At 39.4% G+C, this 19,318-nt stretch overlaps 2 long non-coding RNA genes across 2 annotated transcripts; both read right to left on the reverse strand.

Annotated features, from left to right (window-relative positions):
• Window positions 1-7,137: 7,137 nt before the first annotated feature.
• On the reverse strand, window positions 7,138-13,410 carry LOC134088872 (uncharacterized). Its single transcript, XR_009940006.1, has 2 exons — window positions 12,823-13,410; window positions 7,138-8,414 (listed from the first exon to the last, which is right to left on the reverse strand). It is a non-coding gene; the product is annotated as an uncharacterized LOC134088872 (long non-coding RNA).
• A 2,851-nt stretch (window positions 13,411-16,261) lies between these two features.
• On the reverse strand, window positions 16,262-17,051 carry LOC134089340 (uncharacterized). Its single transcript, XR_009940045.1, has 4 exons — window positions 16,953-17,051; window positions 16,738-16,819; window positions 16,559-16,638; window positions 16,262-16,350 (listed from the first exon to the last, which is right to left on the reverse strand). It is a non-coding gene; the product is annotated as an uncharacterized LOC134089340 (long non-coding RNA).
• Between the last annotated feature and the right edge of the window lie 2,267 nt (window positions 17,052-19,318).

The raw sequence follows: 19,318 nt of genomic DNA on the forward strand, positions 1-19,318 counted from the left end.
ACTTCGGAGTTTGCACATACATCCCTTAGTTCTGATTGTTAAGCAGTGAACGATGCCAATAGAGCTCGACAGTCCCGCCCCTCCTCCAAGAGAGCGCGCTTCTGGTGCAGTAGAAATAAAGCGCAGACTCCCCATACTAATGTTCAATCTTAAAAGATTGAGCTTAGTATGGTGATAGCCAGACTAATAAAATATCACACTTGGAAACATTCAATATACAACCAAAAGTGTCATCTGTCAGTTGTGCAATTTTGTTTATTACTCTGTCAATATTAGATACCTGATTCATGATTTAAGATCATGAATACTCCACGCTATCAGTTCTGTGACAAGCAGAAATACCCTGCCTTAGTCCATGTCTTATCTCAAATATTTGAGTTCATTATCGTAATAATAGATGACGAATCGAATCAGCTCCACCAAATTTCAGTTTTTAGAGTGCTACCAGAGCAAATAAAAGAGGAGGGAGGATAGCTACAATTTTCAAGGCATCCTTTCAATGCAATCAGTCATCATTTGGTGACTTTACTTCATTTGAATATCTATGTGCAAGCATTAAGTCTTCTCCTCAGATTTTATTACTGACTATTTACAGGCCTCCAAAACATTCAGCTAAAGAGTTTAGTGAACTGCTATCAGTCATTATGCATAGAGTTTGACTGTCTTATCAGGGGATCTAAACCTATACTCGAATCCTGAAAACAATTATGCCAAGGAATTCATTGCAGTAATCGACACTTTCTCCCTAACACAGCATATACAGGAGCCAACACACTCTCAAGGCCATACCCTTGACCTTGTTATTACAAAGGGTCTCAATGTCTCTACAGCTGTTAAAGACCTGGCGTTATCTGATCATTTCTGCGTGTTCTTTGATGTGTCTATGTCCCCACACAGTCAGAACAGATCTGTAAAAAGGAAAATCATAAATGATCAGACAAGTGTTCTTTTTGAGCAAGCACTCTCACAGACAATCACATCAAGTACTTTGTCAGACTCAGTAGAAGACTTATTGGATCACTTTAATGCAAAAATGGCAAACATTATGGATGGCATTGCTCCCTTCAAATCCAAGAAAGTTAAGGACAAACAGAAAGCACCATGGAAGCAAAATCCAGCGGTTAAACTCCTAAAAAGAGAATGTATGAAGACTGAAAGAAAATGGCTTAAATACAAACTTCAGATCCACTATGACATGATTTTGATTTTGGAAACTTAGTCGCCGACTGTTAAAACAGACCAAAATCGTACAATGTAAGCCAGCCTTTAGTAAAACCTGCTGTTAGAACTAAACATGGCGAAGCAGCTTTTAGCTGCTATGCGGCTCAGCTCTGGAACCAACTTTCGGATGACATTTAAAAAGCCCCAACTGCAGCCTGTTTTAAATCTAGACTTAAGACCAAATTGTTCTCAGATGCTTTCTGCTAACTGTCTTTTAATTATTCCACCTTGAGTCTATATGTTAATTATTCTTTATTGATTTTATCTTGATTTATGCTTTCTTTTTATTTTCTATTATGATCTTTTTTTATATTATTATTATTATTATTATTATTATTATTATTATTATTATTATTATTATTATCATTACGATTACTCTTTGCCCATCTATGCTTTTATCTGCTTTACTGTTTGGTTTTTGTTTATGTAAAGCACATTGAATGACCTGTGTGTATGAAATGTGCTATATAAATAGACTTGACTTGACAAAGAAAAAATAACATACTGCATGCCAAAGAACCACAATGACATCAACATATAACATCATGTGTATGTGTTTGTCCTTGTAGCACCTTTCTACATTCCACAGTGGGGAGTTCACCTTGTCTAAATATAATTCTATTTCCCTATTAGCTGTATATATAGGGCAAAACCCATGACAATATGATTAATTCTGCATTCAGGCTAAGAAACTTGCCTTCAAACATGGGACTGCCTCTGAATTGTATGCAGCCACCAAAGACATGAAAATTGAAATTATAGGTGAAATAATAAAATAGGCTACCAATACAACACACAATAAAATAATGAATACAATTGAGATATAACAAATTGATCAATAGAAAGCAAATGAGGTAAAAGCATATGTTTAAAGGTCAAGTAAAATAGTTACAGGCTGGGCTGGGGAGATTGGAAATTAATGCTTTAAACTGGCCATATGAAATGAGTGAGCTTAAACCAAGAGCCTGTTGGGCTGAGTTCCAGGTTCTGGGGGCATCAAAACTAAAGGCTGTCTTACCAAGTTCAGAGTGAACTCAGTGGGAAGTCTGAGCTGGAGATGGTTTGATGAGCAGGTATGGTGGACATGCGATTGCCAGTGCAGCAGTGAAGCAGACTGATCTCAGTAAATGGTAGGGATGTGCCGCTCGAAGCTGACGTTTCGGAACAGTGTCGAGCGTCCGAAGCGCAAGTGTTTCGGACCGTGCTTCGAAACGTGGTTCAAAAACGCCCGTGTCACGTGACCACAGGCTTCGTGGTGTTTCACTCTGGTTTCTGGCGTGCGAGCTACCTGACAGCTGGTTAAACTAAAACACAAAGCCCCAAAATGCTTAAAAGCCATTCGAACACTGAATAGAGGTATGCTTTAAAATATAAATAAAATTCCCAGGTGTTGCAATTAGCAGAGAATGCCAAAATGTGCTAAGTGAAAACATATCTTATACGATTGAATTCAGTCAATAAGCTATAAATCGCGCCTGCCGGGAAGTGACCCCGGGCCAACAGATTGATAGGCAAGAGAGCTAGCACTGCGCCACCACTTACTTTCACCTCGGAAGGAAAATATCGTATTCGTCACACATGGGATTTGTTTAATCATCGTGTTGGTGAAACGCAAAACATTCATAGCGCCACTAGATGCCACAGTGGAAGTTAAACAAATATATGGGGAGTTGATAATAAAATGCCATTTTTTTCTGGCGAAATTTCAAAACAACTCAATGTAAGGTAACTTGTCTACGGGGAATCGAACTCCAGTCGCCAGCATTGAAGGCACGCAACTACGCCATGAGCCACATTACTAGTATCTTTACCTAAAGTAAAATGATGGATATTTATATTCTTTGTCTGAAACAGTGGAGCTTCAGCGTCAAAATGTGATGTTAGTAAAACTGGCCACTAGATGTCAGCATGGAGATGCACGTTTCAGATTGTTTCGAAACCTCGACACAATTCCGGCGCAATTGCTTCGAACGCTTCGTTGTTTCACAAAGCCTCGTTCTGCCCATCCCTAGTAAATGGCGTTATATGTCACGCCGATTCCTTATGGCTTTTGGCGTAGGCTATACATACATTTTCGACTTTTCGCGTGTTTGTCAACGCCACTTGCCTCCCAGCAACGTGGCATCTCTGCGTTACTATACACGCCACTTTTTGACAGCCAATTGGCGTTTTCCGCGTGTATGTTCACTCCGTTTTAGCCCCATAGAAGCAGACAGGACTCAGTCTTCTGGCGTCCGTAGGCGATTAACGCCGCATTTTTTTTTTTTTTGGTCGCCGTGACGCCGTTGACGTTGGCTACAGCTTATCTTTGCAAAACGGGATCACACCAAGGGGGCAGGCATATTCCCGGAAGTAGAAACACGAAATGAGCTGGTGATCAACGCTCTGCTAACTCCCTTGGACGGCCATAGATTTCAGATTTTTTTGCGATCCCATAACTTCATGTAACATGTGCCCTTTGTCTCCCTTATAGCTTCTGTGTATTCTATATAGGGTATCGAAGGAAAATTAATTCACTTCTTCCCCGTATATTACGTTGGTTTCTCGTAAAGAAGTATTTTAGCATGTCGGTTGTAGGGAAGCTAACGTTCGAGGGGAGATTCCCCGTAATGTTTGGATAAGAAGCTGAGTTAGCCTGCACGAAAACCATGATGGAAAGTCATTCGCAAGATCAGTGAAAATGCGTGTAGCCTACGGTAGTCTACTGTTTGATAGGGTAAAGCATTACCTAGAGGCAAGTAAACATAATAATAATATTAAAAACGAATGTTAACAATTTCAGAGGTTTTCGATCTATCAGACGAGTTACAGCAATGTGCAGGATGGCTAACGTCACAAAGTGAGTACGAGTCTGCGCAGTACGACGGAAAGCCAACGGAAAATTCTCGGGGAAAACCATCCAGAAAACCCGCGATATCATAACATTTGCTGTGTCCGGTTTCTTCTATAGGGGAGACCGGGTATAGTTGTAACACAGGGATAGTTGTAACAACATCACCATTTCCACAGAACAGGAATAAGATATTGGACATATGATCATATCAGCACGTCCACCACTCCACCACAATCCCACATGGTGATTTTTAAACCTATAGTGTTATGTCACCCGTTCTCATTGGGCAAAGGAAAAGGTGATTTTGGCATAAGAAAGTGACATTTTTCACCACGGCTATATATATTTTTTAGTAGTACTTTTACCATTGAAGATACAATCACATGCCTCATATTATATTGAACTATAGGCTAGGCTAGTCTCTGAGGCAACACATGATGCATTTCATCCAAGCATAAACCAATTCCCTCACCTTTTTGCAATCTCTCTCTCTCTTTATTGTGTTGTTCTGTTTGTTATTCAGTGTTTAGTGTGTCCTCTACCAGCGATAATGAGTGAGTTGGAAGAATTTATTTATTTATTTATTTATTTATTTTTTAAAGTCATTGATCTCATTAGCCAGGTTTCCATCCAAGGCGTTTTTGCAAGAAAGTATTTTAGCGCTTTTATTTTTTACCGACATAGCTGATGGAAACGCAAATTATCGATAGAATTTTGCAAATGTCGACAGAATATTTTTTCGTTTAACTTTAGCGCATTAACACCATATTGATTCTTCAAATGTCGCAAAAAATAGATTGGAAACACTTTTTGTCGGGAAAAAAGGCTTTATCGCACATTCATGTATCCCATGATGCATTATCATCACGTTGAAATAACACAAATATCGCGAGCGGTTCGCATGGACAGATGAGGAGACCCCATGGGAGACCCCCAGTATTCCCTCAATTTAATTTTAAATAGAAAATGATATCTATTTTTTATGGAAACGGCAAAGGAATGCTACAACATTTGTGAAGCTGAAATTACTGTTAGCTGGCAAATTTAAAAAACTGTCTGACTAATCTCTCCATTTTTGTTTGTTTGTGGAAGGGGGTGTCACGTGGAAAGTAAAAGGTAGCTAATTTGCGACATACCTAAAATTCTGTATGGAAACGGCTCAAAGGCAGATTTTTTTGGCGATACACCAGACTTATGCGACAGGTCGTTTTAGGGGTGTGTGACGTCATCACGCACAGCATTTTATCGACAGAAAGCCAGTTGGATGGAAACAGGCTGGAGACAGCAAATATCGCACAATTTGTTTCACGCATATTCTGTTTGTCGATAACAAAACGTCACAAAAACCGGATGGAAACTTGGTTATTGATGAGGAAGATCTGCTGATGCCATCCTCACCGGAGCCAGCCCCATCCACCAGCCAGCCCGTCAAGTGGGTTAAGAGGGACAGTGATGGCAACATCATCTTTGACAGGCCCAGGTCCTCTCGCAGACCACCTAGTCAGAGGGCTGGTCAAAGCCAACACCGTCATCGAGCCCATGCCAGGGCCACAGAAAGCAGTGCAAAGGCTGACTGGTTGGGTGGTGATACCACTGGTATGATCTTTTATGGTGTTCCCATCGGTGCAACACTATGTTAAATGATTATGTCTAGGAATAGAAATGTAAATGATACTGCAAATTTCCTGTTGTTGTCTGTGGGTTGAAAAGTATGTAAGAAATACATGTGTATGAATCATGAAATGACCCCGATATAAAGAATCATGATAGTTTAAAATACTTCACTGATAACAGAAATCCAGCCAGCATATTCCCATTACAGAAGTGAAGTTGCATCAACTTATGTTGATGTTGTCATTATGTGTATATGTGTTTTGGCCTGTTGTACTGCTCTGCAGTATTCTGAATGTATTTGATGCAGCCTACATATGTGCATGTTTTTTTTTCATGCAACAAACAGATATATCATGTCATTTCTTTTCAAAAACATCTTCTTACAATGGGATGAAAATCAACGAACACAACAACATATGTTTTTGGCCATAACTTCATTATTTGTGACGTGTAAATGCTTAATAATTTCTCTTCTCTTTCTCTGGACCTGCTTACCTGAAGTATACCTAAAGTCGCGAAAACGCAATGGTGCCTGCAAGGATCGTCGCACAAGCAGTGACGTGAGGCATGAAATCGCGCCAAAATAAATTACAATAAAAAAGTATAGTCTTCATATTTTTTTTTCCTTTCAAAAAACATGAAAAATAGAAAAGTAATGTTTTATTTAATACACGTATATTTAGATATGACTTTAAAAAAAAAAAACACCACTTCTTCTTCTTTGGCAAAACGGGCAAAACACCACTTCTTCTTTTTCTTCGTTGTTTTATGGCGGATTAGACTCACACATTTAATAATAATAATAATAATAATAATAATACATTTTATTTAAAGCGCCTTTCATGACACCCAAGGTCACTTTACAGGGTTGCAAAATCATCACATAGAAATAAAAAAGAAAAGAAAAATGTTAAAGTCAGTCAGTCAGTCCATAAGCTTTCTTGAAGAAATATGTTTTCAGTCTACTTTTAAAATCAGTAATTGAGTCAGAGTGTCTGATGTAGTCTGGCAGTGAATTCTATAGCTTGGGGCGATGTAGCTCAAAGCCCTCTCTCCTAGGGTGCAGAGGTTCACATCAGGGACATGTAGCAGGCCTGCTGAGGAGGATCTCAGAGGGCGGGCAGGAGTGTACACTTCCAGGAGGTCAGTGAGGTAGGTAGGGGCGTTGTTGTTTAGGGACTTGTATGCCAGGAGCAGGACCTTGAAATTGATTCTGTAGGCAACTGGAAGCCAGTGCAGGACTCTCCCTTGGATGGTGCCTGATTAGGCAGTCACTCTCACTGTCAAGTTCTACATGTCCAAGCTAGAAATACCAGACATGTATGGCTTGGCAAGAGGAGCTAAATTAAACAATGGCCATAGAGGGAAAAGGAAACGTGTCACCAGATGACTATTTGTTCAAGATTGTTAGCCTACTCCATTCTTCCTAGGAAGACAGTGTGGTCAAAATTATTCCAAGACAACTGGTGTGAGACTGCAGCTTTATTCACGATACCGGGAGCATGTTACTCACATGAAAGTCAAAGTAACAAGCCCACACATCTGTGGGCGAAGCCTGTTCTTATACCCTTAACACACACACACATGGAAAATCACTAGACACACTTTAGTGAGTCTTTAATCACCTGGTAATTATCAGAGATAAGAATGTTTACAAGAACTCCTCAACCATGTTTGTGTTTGTGTGCCATGGGTTCACCATGGGGTCACCTCCACATTCCTAAGGCCAGGATGGCAACTAGAGTTAATTATATGTAAGCTATAGTAAATGGTTAATACAATGGGAAACATATAAAATTTATCCCACATATTCCCCCCTGTGGAGCTATGAAGCTCCATTCCTATCGCATCAATATATGTATATTCATGATACAATAAACATAAGGTTAGACTTGTTTTATAGTTCTATAATTTCCTCTTTCGTAATATCTAGTATTTCTCTGAATCTTTAGACTTTCCACTTGGCATGGGACCATGTCATTGTTGATAAACATTGAGGGCTGGTACATACAGTAGTCAATAGACCGCACAGAGAATCCTGAAAAGTTCTATAGGGAAACACTTAATACAGAAACACTCACACTTGAAAAGATTTTTCTTGGCATATCCAACATATTTCATTATTTCCTGTTAATGTTAATTTAGCATGGAAGGCTAACTCACAGACTTTATTATTATCACAAACTTCTTTCTTAAGGGATGATTAGATGAATAATAAGCAAAACAAACATCAACATCTTCTGTTTTCTCAGTTATTCAAAACCAAAAATAAAACCTAATCCTAGTCTTCAACAGCAGAGCTGACTTGGGTGTTTAGACCCTCCTCAGGTAACTGTCCAAATAAAATTAAACCAAAACAACAAACTTGTAACGTTTATCTAGCTAAACTGAGAAAGAATATTTTAATGTGATGCTAGTGATATTTTATTCATTCTCCCCAAAAGTCCATTCTTCAGTCTATTGCAAAATATGTTTGATAGATAGATAGATAGATAGATACTTTGTCAACCCTCTCTTGCAACCACGTGTTGGTTATGTTCAGTTCAGTTCATGTATGTTCTGGATTCTTCACCACTCTGAAATCCTTATGGCTGTACATGTAGGTGTAGATGTTAATTCTTCGAAAAGTCCTTTCCATTTGTCCTGGTTCCAGCGTTTTCTTCCTTTGCAATCCTTTGATGAGTTCCTAGGAGCCTGGCTTGGCTGGGTTTGTCCTTTGCAAACTTTGTGGAAGGGCCAACGCCACCTGATGAGAAACAAAAGACAGAGCAGCAATCAGTTCTCGCATGTAACCATTGTCCTATCTACATCTCTTAGGTTAGGTAACCTGGAGCCGGCAAGGGACGTCCGGTCAAAATCTCAAAAGTGCTAAACCCTGTAGATTTTGATGGTAGAAAAAAGCCAAAGGAAACCCTGCTAAACCCTGTAGATTTTGAAGGTAGAAAAAAGCCAAAGGAAAAGCTGTCACCCAGCCCATCTCTGTTGACACTATAATTTTAGTCAATTTTGCTTTCAACATTGAATTAGCAACTGCACTTTGTGGTTGGTATGCACAATGGGTTCTAAAGCCAATTTACAATTTCTCTGATAGAATTGTAAAAGTTTTATTCACAAAATGTTATCTGAGGTTAGTTTCTTAGGGCCTCCCCATCTAGGTACCACATGTCTCATTAAACATCCAGGTCATTTTGAGAACATATCAACTATCACATATTCAAATCCTCTCCATTTGTTCAATTGAATGAAATACATTATAATATGCTCAACAGCCATTCAGGTGGTGGGTGATGTCCTTCCTTGACTCTCATTGTAGGTGCAACATTATATTTTAGACACATTAATACACCTTGCACAATACATGGTTGCTACTGTAGTGAATCCTGGTGCAAAATAGATTTTCTCTATTGTCTTTATCATAGCGTTAGAATTTGCATTGCCTAAGCCATGAGATAGGTTAGCAATAATGTGAACACAAGACCTCAGAAGAACTGGCCTGACTGTCAGGGCCACAGACCTGTCTGTGTACTTTCCATACAATTCTTCCATTTCCGTCTTTCCTTATTATTTGATGCTTTCTGGGCTTCCTTTAAAGCCTCTTCAGATGTAACAATATCTGGTATTTGTCAATTCAAAAAGAAATACATGTGCTTTGTTGTCTCAAAATTCAAAATTCAGGTGTTATTCTCTGCACTCCCCCCTGCGCGGCTCTCTTAGCTGCCGCGTCAGCTTTCCTATTGACCAAGCTGATAACATCTGTATTTGCAGTGTGGGTTGACAATTTACTACAGGCACATCATGAACAATTTTCTAGTTAAAATGACTATCAATATAAATGCAAACAGATTTGCCTTTTGTCAATTCCACCAGTTCAGCTGATAGGGCAGAGAAATATGGGAGGGAGTGAGATTCACTCTTATCAAATGATTCACTACAAAGTAACCAGTCCCTACCTCTCCGGACTCCAAACACTTAGATGATTCATTAACAAACAAGATTAGGTCAGGATTTGACAAAAGTGTTTCAGAAATGTCAAGGCTAGAATTAGTGCACATAGAAACAAATTCACAGTAATTACGCAAATCACCATCATCTTGTTGGTATAGAGTAGTTGGATTAAATGTTGTACAACATGCAAGGGTTATATGAGTAAGGGTTAATAACACATGCTGATATGTCAGGACACTAGCAGATGCGTAGATTTTCTTGTAGAAGATATTTGTTTAAGCAATGAATATACTTCATGTGGGACTTTTGCAGTAAGTGGATGCAACAACACAATGTCAGCACAAGCTAACATCCCACTGGCAGCTGCTGTTACAAACTTCAGATAAGGAATCATTCAGGATCTAATTGTTTAGATAAGTAAAGCCACTGGTCTGTGCTGAGTCTGACCCTCATGCTGTTGACATACCACTGGGGACATAGTGAGGTGTTTCCACACAGAATGGTAGGTCATGATTAGGCAACCTCAGAGCTAGAGTTGACACTAATGATCTAAAAAGTTTTGTCACAATTGTCAGTCCAAGTCAGTTCGTCAGTCAATTTTTAACAGGTATTTGCATATGCTTGGAGTGGCTATACTCTCTGTTTAATTTAAAATCCAAGCAAGGGATTAGCCAATTATTCCTAGGAAGCACAACATTTGCTGCTTTGTCTTGGGTCTGGACAAGCAGTTATTGATGAGATGCAAAATGCATCTAGGGCCCAACAGCCAGGAGTTAGTATATCACCCAAATTACTTAACCCTCTCCTGACAGAGTTGCAACTTTTGTTTGGAGACTTCCAGTCTCACACTGGCCAGGAATGTAATATTGCCACAGTGTCAATTTGGCACACCTCAGTCGACGGATTTGCTGGTTAAACATTATTGACATAGGTGATAATAGCGCTTCATGACAGCAGAATTAATATAGAGAGGCAAGATACCAGAGCTTTGTTTGAAACGGGCGCTGACTCTGTATCTTTGTGGCAAATATGTCCTTTGAAAATAAACGCAAATCGAAACTAACAATAAGGATCCGCTCTAATTGTAATTTATGCAATTCTAGAACGATTACAGAGAAACATGTTGCATTTAGAGAGACTAGTGCTAGAGTTAATCACAATAACTCCTCTCTCATGTATTACTCTACATGTTTGCTCTATCCCCTGCTCAGCCTTTTTCAATAGTGGATATTGCGCCTTCGACGGATTATTTGATATTACAGTTAGTGGCTGAGCAATAGACAAGTAGAGAAGATCTGCTTTTTGTTAGGTAGAAGGAGTCACAAACTCCTCCTGTTGTGCAGAAGCTGTTCTCTGCAGAAAACAAAGATCTGTCTCTGTCTGCACAGGGATGACTTTTACCAATCACCATTTCTACAGAAATATGCCTCATGATAATAGGAAATAAACCAAGGTGTGTTGGACATGTGTCCAACCTTTGGCATTAACACACACCTTAAATAAATTAAAATACACATGTGTATAAGAATATTGAGTTTGCAAACAAATATGTCAGACCAGGTGACGGGTCTACTACATCTGCAGAGTAGCTTTACATGTAATTGCTAATTAGCCAGCTGTTTCAACAGTCTTAACTGTATGTCCTAAGTGGTACCATTGTTCTAAGTATTTTGGATCCAAGGTCTCATGAAAAGATTTCATCACAAAATGCAAGCACTCTGGAGTTTTCCTATCTCCTTGGACTCAGACGGGTCAAGTTAATACTACACTAGGCTGTGTGCATTTGTCCCCTATCAAAGTTATTTGAGTAAACAGACCTCTAAACCCACCCCATTATGTGTGAGTGAAATTGTAAGATCTCATTTACACATTAAATCCCAGTCCAGTAAATCTTCGGAGCAAACACTGCTGAGGAGGAATGTTGTTTAACTACATGTTGCTTATATTTAACTCCCCATGGGTTAAAACTCTGTCTGATGTTAACTGATCTGAAACTCCTATACCCTGCACTTCTCTTGTACTCTTCATTATCACAAACTTGCTATTATCCTTCTTCCCTCTCATATCTAATCTCTGCTTCTTTATTATTCAACAAGAAAAAATATCCCCGTTAACAGAAAGAGAGAATTGGCTGAGTAGGCTGTGATGTTGTTGTCAGAGCGAGTTGAGGAAACAGTTCAAGTTGTAAATCAGAAGTGGGTCCCCTGTTCGGACCCCTCTATCCCATTCAGCTTTGTCATGCTGAGACCAGACAGGATTTGGAGAGTGCTGTTGTGATGGGTGATCCCAATACTCTTTCTGATTGTCTTTGTCACAGTGGCATACAAAGTGGTCTACTCCTCTGGTTAGCCCCCCTATAGCCACATCCATGTTCTTCCTTCAAGCATATTGTTCAGTTCATTCAGAGCCACAGTACTCCAAGCAACAAGAACTCTTTACATAGTCCATAATATCCTCTGTAGAGCCTTTGCCTCTCTCTCTCTTCTGCACAGGTATATCTTTCTTTCTGTTCTTTATCCTACTTTCTTTTCCCTTCTCTACCATAGCCCTACATTAATTTCCCTTTTCTTCCATAGCCCTACATTCATTTAGCTTTTCTATGCTCCACACTATAGATAAAGGAAATTTCCCTTCACTTCACCTATTCCCTTTACCCACTAATCTCCCATCTATACATTCAGATCCATATTTTCTCTACATGTATATTTAACTCCCCATATCAGTGTCTCCTTAATATTTTTATTTTGCCAATTGCCTTACGCCTAAAATCAGAGCAAATCAAACAAAATGTGATGACAATCTTATCAGATACCCAAAGTTCAAAACACCCAAAGTACAAAACACACAAACACCCAAAACACACAATGCGCAAAACACACAAACACACAAAACACACAATGCGCAGAACCGGTTGCACTGTCTACGCATAGACAGCACGGCCACTACCACTATATCTGGCAGGAAAAATACGTATCATCCGCCTCAACCTTAGGCAGGATAACCCTCCACCTCCATCACAGGCAGGAAAACCTTCTACCTCTCTCTAGGTAGGAAAACCGGAAAACCCTCTACCTCTCTCTAGGTAGGAAAACCCTCTACCCCTATGTAGGTAGGAAAACCTTCTACCTCTGTTTACAGTAGGTAGGAAACCATGTATATACAACCACCCCATTTTACAAACTTAAACAAATGTAAAATCAGGGACTCACCACCAAGTTGTCTGTGACCACCAAACACGGGTGTTACCGTATCCGAGTCACAGGAGGATTCCCTCTGGCCAGGCTGGGTGCCGCTGAGCAGTGTTGGTTGCTGATGACGGCCTTCTCCCAAGATCACAAAGAGATCTCCCTCCAGTCGACTTGGTTAGGGTCCTGCGCCTTTGGTCCTCCTCGCTATGTCTCAGAGATAGGTATCCCATCCTCGTCGCCAAATATGTGGTCAAAATTATTCCAAGACAACTGGTGTGAGACTGCAGCTTTATTCACGATACCGGGAGCATGTTACTCACATGAAAGTCAAAGTAACAAGCCCACACATCTGTGGGCGAAGCCTGTTCTTATACCCTTAACACACACACACATGGAAAATCACTAGACACACTTTAGTGAGTCTTTAACCACCTGGTAATTATCAGAGATAAGAATGTTTACAAGAACTCCTCAACCATGTTTGTGTTTGTGTGCCATGGGTTCACCATGGGGTCACCTCCACATTCCTAAGGCCAGGATGGCAACTAGAGTTAATTATATGTAAGCTATAGTAAATGGTTAATACAATGGGAAACATATAAAATTTATCCCACAACAGTACAAGCAAACTCAACTGACAAGATGTAAAGGTTGTTAAAACATAAAACCTGCTGAAATCATGTAATGTTCACAACAGCAGACTCACTTTGATTCTATGATCTTTGCTTTCAACAGATGATAAATGTCATAAAAAAAGGCATGATTGCAATGCCTGGGCACTTTCACAACATACATGGTAAGCCTATTCAATAGAATGGAACAAAATGTATTAAAAAAAAACAAAAAAAAAACTTGTTTGTAGAGATAATGCATTTATAAATACTTGAAGAAATGAAGATGCATTCCTGAAGATGAAGATGCATTTTCTCCATGGCTACCCATGAAGAAATGAAATGCATTCCTGAAGCATTTACATGAAATGTAGGCTAATGAAATGTCTATATGTGTGTATGATTTCAATGTTCCTTCAGTATTCACATAAGCCAATATCTGGTACAGCTTGAAGACGATCTTAAGGGGCTAATACATAAATACAATCCAATAAACAGGCGCCTGATTAGATTGAAGTCAAATGTTTAATTAGTAGGAATATCAAGGACATCCAAAACATCTGTAAGCTTCCAAAAGTTTTATTACACGTTTTTGTGCATACTTGATCAGTTTAATGGAGTTTGCCTTCCAAAAAAGGAAGAAAACACCTATTAAATGACAGCAGATATCTAATCTTTATCAAAATGAATCAGCACATTTGCCAGGCCTTATGTTCACAATTATACTTAAGAGACAGCCCCACAACAGTGACTGTTGCAAAATTGCTTATAACTAGCATGCCTGTTTCAACAACCACACCATGTCCTAATGTACTGCTGCCATCTACTGGTGAAACAGTAGCACTACAAATAAATCTATACATGGTTCTATTCTGTATATTTGCTGAAAATTCACAGAAAATATATGGCTCAGGTGGAACATGCCGTAATTCATATGAATTGACATCTAGAGGCTATAGGTGGAACATGCCGTAATTCATATGAATTGACATCTAGAGGCTATAGGCTTTCAGAACATACACTCAAAAAAAGGATTAGTTGAATTTACTTAAAAAAATCATGGAAAGTATTTCCACATGATTAAATAACTTACTTTCAACATTAAGCAATATCTTTGGTCCAACTTAAGGTACTTTGGTTAGTTCAACTTTATTTGTTAGGGTCCATTAAACTTGTTTGCAAGGTTTGGAGCCCACATAATTTACTTAGGTGGGGTTAACACAATCTATTTAAGTTGATTTAACTTATTGAAAACTACTTCAAATTAAGTTGCACAAACCCAAGTAAATCAAGTTGGTTCAAATGAATTACTTCATGCTGAAAGAGAGCAATTGAATCACATGGAAATACTTTCCATGATTTAATTAACTCTGTTCAAAGTATTACATTTAAGTTAACACCAAAAGGGGTAAACATTATGCAATGACAGGCCTAAAAGATAAAACAAATAACAGACAAAGATGTTTTTTGATATACAAACTGTATTTCAAGCCTTATATTCACATTACGGTTTAAGTGCACAACATTCAACTTTTATATTGAAAGAGCCTAACATAAAAAAAAACCCATCACAATATTGTAAAGCTATATTGCATGTTAAGGGTTCAAGTGCACATTTAAATGCTCACTGAAGTGCATATCGTGTGTTTTCACATAACAGATACAATTAAACATTGTTTAGAAAGTAGAAACTGTAGCTGCTCATATAAGTAAACACAGTCCAAAAGCAAATGGTACGTTACGTAGCTCCTATGGCCTCAAGAACGATCCAAACGTCCTCGGGGGGGGGGGGGGGGGGGGGGGGGGGATATGCCATCTGATGCCATATGGTCTCTACTGTGTGACTACGAACACCTGGCTGTAACAAAACAAGAGATTTTTTAAAGTGCTCATTATCTGTTATACACTATATTGCCAAAAGTATTGGGTCACCTGCCTTGACCCCCACATGAACTTCAGTCACATCCTAATCCATAGGGCTCAATATGACATTGGTCCACCTTTTGCAGCTATAACAGCTTCAACTCCTCTGGGAAGGCTTTCCACAAGGTTTAGGAGTGTTTATGGGACTTTTTGCCCATTCTTTCAGCATATTTGTGAAGTCATACACTGATGTTGGACGAGGAGACTGGCTCTCAGTCTCTGCTTTAATTCATCCCAAAGGTGTTCTATTGGGTTGAGGTCAGGACTCTGTGGAGGCCAGTCAAGTTCATCCACACCAAACTCTGTCATCCATGTCTGTATGGACCTTGCTTGGTGCACTGGTACACAGTCATGTTGGAACAGGAAGTGGCCATCCCCAAACTGTTCCACAAAGTTGGGAGCATGGAATTGTCTAAAATCTCTTGGTTAATGCTGAAGCATTCAGAGTTTTCACTGAAACTTAGAGGCCAAGCCCAGCTCGGGGATGGCCTGTTCCTGGATGACAGAGTTTGGTGTGGATGAACTTGACTGGCCTGCACAGAGTCCTGACCTCAACCCAACAGAACACCTTTGAGATGAATTAGAGCGCAGACTGAGAACCAGTCTCCTCATCCAACATCAGTGTGACCTCACATGCGCTTCTGGGAGAATGGTCAAAATTCTCTTCAACACACTCCTAAACCTTGTGGAAAGCCTTCCCAGAAGAGTTGAAGCTGTTATAGCTGCAAAGGGTGGACCGACATCATATTAAACCCTATGGATTAAGGATAGGATGTGACTGAAGTTCATATGGGGGTCAAGGCAGGTGACCCAATACTTTTAGCAATATAGTAATAAACACATGCTATACTATTAAAAGACATTCTGTACTATTAAAATTTGATTAGTAAAATAAATCAAATTAACTTGTGGAATACATACCATATTCCTTCACGACGCTCTAAGGGTCTTCATTCATATAGGCACAGTCCCTTGAGAGGAGAGCACATTCGTGGCAGACATCAATGCCAGAATCCTGTATATCAGAGAATAAAACAAACACACCTTGCAACAACCACACCATGGTACCTCATGCTGGCTATGGCAATTATTGATAGCACTTTTAATTCGCAAAAAATAAATGATCAAAACATTATCTCCCCATTGAAAGTACGAAGAATTTATCTGACCATGTTCCAAATCTCTAATGCCTGGTTGAACACTCATTTACAAGGTTATCATACCTCAGTCATAGGTACTAAATGCCTTCATCAGGTTTGCAGATGGAGCATCCATCCAGTGATCCCTTGAATTCCGCACACAGCTATGGAAAAAAAAAAAACAACAACAAAAGTCATGTCATCAATTTTTAATTGTAGATTATGTAAAACAGAAAGGATTTTGCTTCACTTACCTTACGCACATTGAAAATGCTGGCCACCTCGTCTTAATTCAGCCATCATGGGTGCATCTCAGACTACTTCTTGATGTCGGTGGGCAAAAATCTGATCAACAACACCACCTGATCCTCATTATTCATTTTCTCCACCTCTGATAGGAGCACTATTTGTTTATTAACTTGCACTTTTCTTGACTTTTAGGCTAGGTAATGAAAAAGTTCAAATCACAAGAGTGCACCTTTAACTTGTGGTCACTGGTAGCCTGGCACGCCCTCCCAGTGACGTAACACCTTCGGCGTTGCTGTCGCTGGTCTGGTCAACTGCTAATCGGGAAGGATTTCTGAATTCACGAAATCTGCGGAACTGCCCCCTTTGGTCGAGAACCAATCAACTTTGAACAGCTCCAACGGCTCTGGGTAGAGGCATGTTCAAGGCAGAGGAAAGAGTGTTGTTATTGGTTTAAACTCGGCAAACCGCTTTCTGACATCGACCAGTAGCAAATCGAGGCACTTAAATGAGGCGGGTCAACCAGCGCTGGGAGAAACCGTGTCAGGCTAGGTCACTGGTACAGCTCTACTTCAGATAGGTGCAGTTGGAGGAACACTTGCAGTCGGACAGCAGATCAGCATACCTTGGCAGTGACCTTGATGTAATGGAGAAAGATGAATTAAAATCTTGAAAACTGACATCTTGAATGATCTCATAATTAGACTCAACATAGAGAGAGGTGGATAGCCTTCATCCTAGCTTAATAGGTCAGCCTCTAAACAAGAATGAATCTCAATCAGTGATACACATGGCTTGGGCGAGAAGCATTTTTAAGGTACCATTTTTCCACTCTTTATTGTGCTACAGCTTAATTTTCGCGGTCAAAACACTTACTTTTAATTCCTCTTGTTTGCATATGTGCCCAACAATGCACTACATTGTTTGATACAATCAACAAGCAGAGACTCACATGTATCCACTTCAGCAATGTTAGTTAGTACATTGAACATTCCGAGGCTGCATCTATATTTTTATCAGGGGTTTACCTTCACTGAGGCGCACACACATCCACTCACACCCACACAACCAAACCAACCTTGGGTAAACCTAAAACCTTTCACACTTCTTGACTTGTCACCACGCCACCACGTTCCACTAACTTGTGAAAAAAATAAATAATTGCTACTCATGGATTCTCTCAAACACAACCAGAGAACTAACCCTCAGAAAATGTCTAAAAAACACATTAGCATAGATACTGCTAGACTAGAGCAACGTTTTTTGATAGCTAGCTGCTAACTTTAAAGCCGTTTGGTTTAGCTGTTGGTTGAAAAAAATATTTATCAACACCTAATAGAATACACACTGTATAAAAACTAAGAGTGGAATTCCCGTCTTATATAACATTAACACACATAATAACTACAGTTGATATACTTACCTTTTAGAGCTTAAAAAGCAGACTCTTCATCGGTTACCAGCACAGCGCAGCCAGGACATCCAAAAGATGCATCGGCATTTCTTCGTGTATTTCAGGTGTTGGCATCCAGCCCAATCGCACACTCACGCCATCTAATGGTCAGGAGCAGGCTAAACTACATTCTTATTTTTTAAATCGATTGTTTCATGTTATTCTAACTTAATTGAATCGATTAAAATCTATACAGTTGAACTAAAGGCAAATGTAACATGATTTATTTAAGTAAATGTTGTAACACAAAATTATTTAGTAGGAAATGCATGTTATACTTAAGTAAATGTTACAATCAGCTAATTTCCTTTTTTTGAGTGTATATGGTATAGGTGGTCAATTCAGCTGACCCTTAATGGTATAGGCCAAAATGTATCAGTTGTACAGATGGTTTATCGACGTACATTAGAATACAGGAAATTGCATCTTAGAGGACCCCCATACCCCCCGCAAGACTAGATGTGCATTTTAAAATCCACCACCCCCCCTGCCATTTTTTTAACAACTCGACTACTGTTTGTAGCCAACGTAGCTGCTGTTTCCATCTCATCTTCTTCCATTGTTAAGCTTTCTATTCTGCCTTCTGCTGAGCTGTTGACGTGAAGCTGACACAGGGCCGGCCCTAGCCAATTTGGTGCCCTAGGCAAGATTTTAGGTAGCGCCCCCTTGCATCACAGTAAATTACACTGCTAGTGTACAAACACTCACAAGACACTGAGCTTTGTCTTGAACATTCTCATATGAAAATAAAGCAAAGCACATTCAAACTACTTAGAAAGCCTTAAGGAAACAAATACAACAAATAGTGAACTGAACATATGAAAAACAATATGAATAGCTTAGAGGGGTTACCAGGTTGTCATCTTTGGGGGGCAACAAAAAATGGGTGCAAAAGGTATCAGCACTTTTAGTGCAGGCCCCTTGACAGACACATGGGGCCAATAGCCAATACTACATACAGTAGGCTATAATGTGACAGTTGTTGAACCAGGTGAATAAATATAACAGTATGCCTATAGGTTTCCCAGTGCCATTTGTAGTGGTGTTGTAGACTGATAACTCACATTCAATACAATAGTTACTTACATAATCATAGATAATGGGTAGGCTATCTATCTATGAAAATGAAAATAGATGAATACATG

Source organism: Sardina pilchardus, chromosome 8 (genome assembly GCF_963854185.1).
Source record: "Sardina pilchardus chromosome 8, fSarPil1.1, whole genome shotgun sequence".
Classification (NCBI taxonomy): Eukaryota; Metazoa; Chordata; class Actinopteri; order Clupeiformes; family Clupeidae; genus Sardina; species Sardina pilchardus.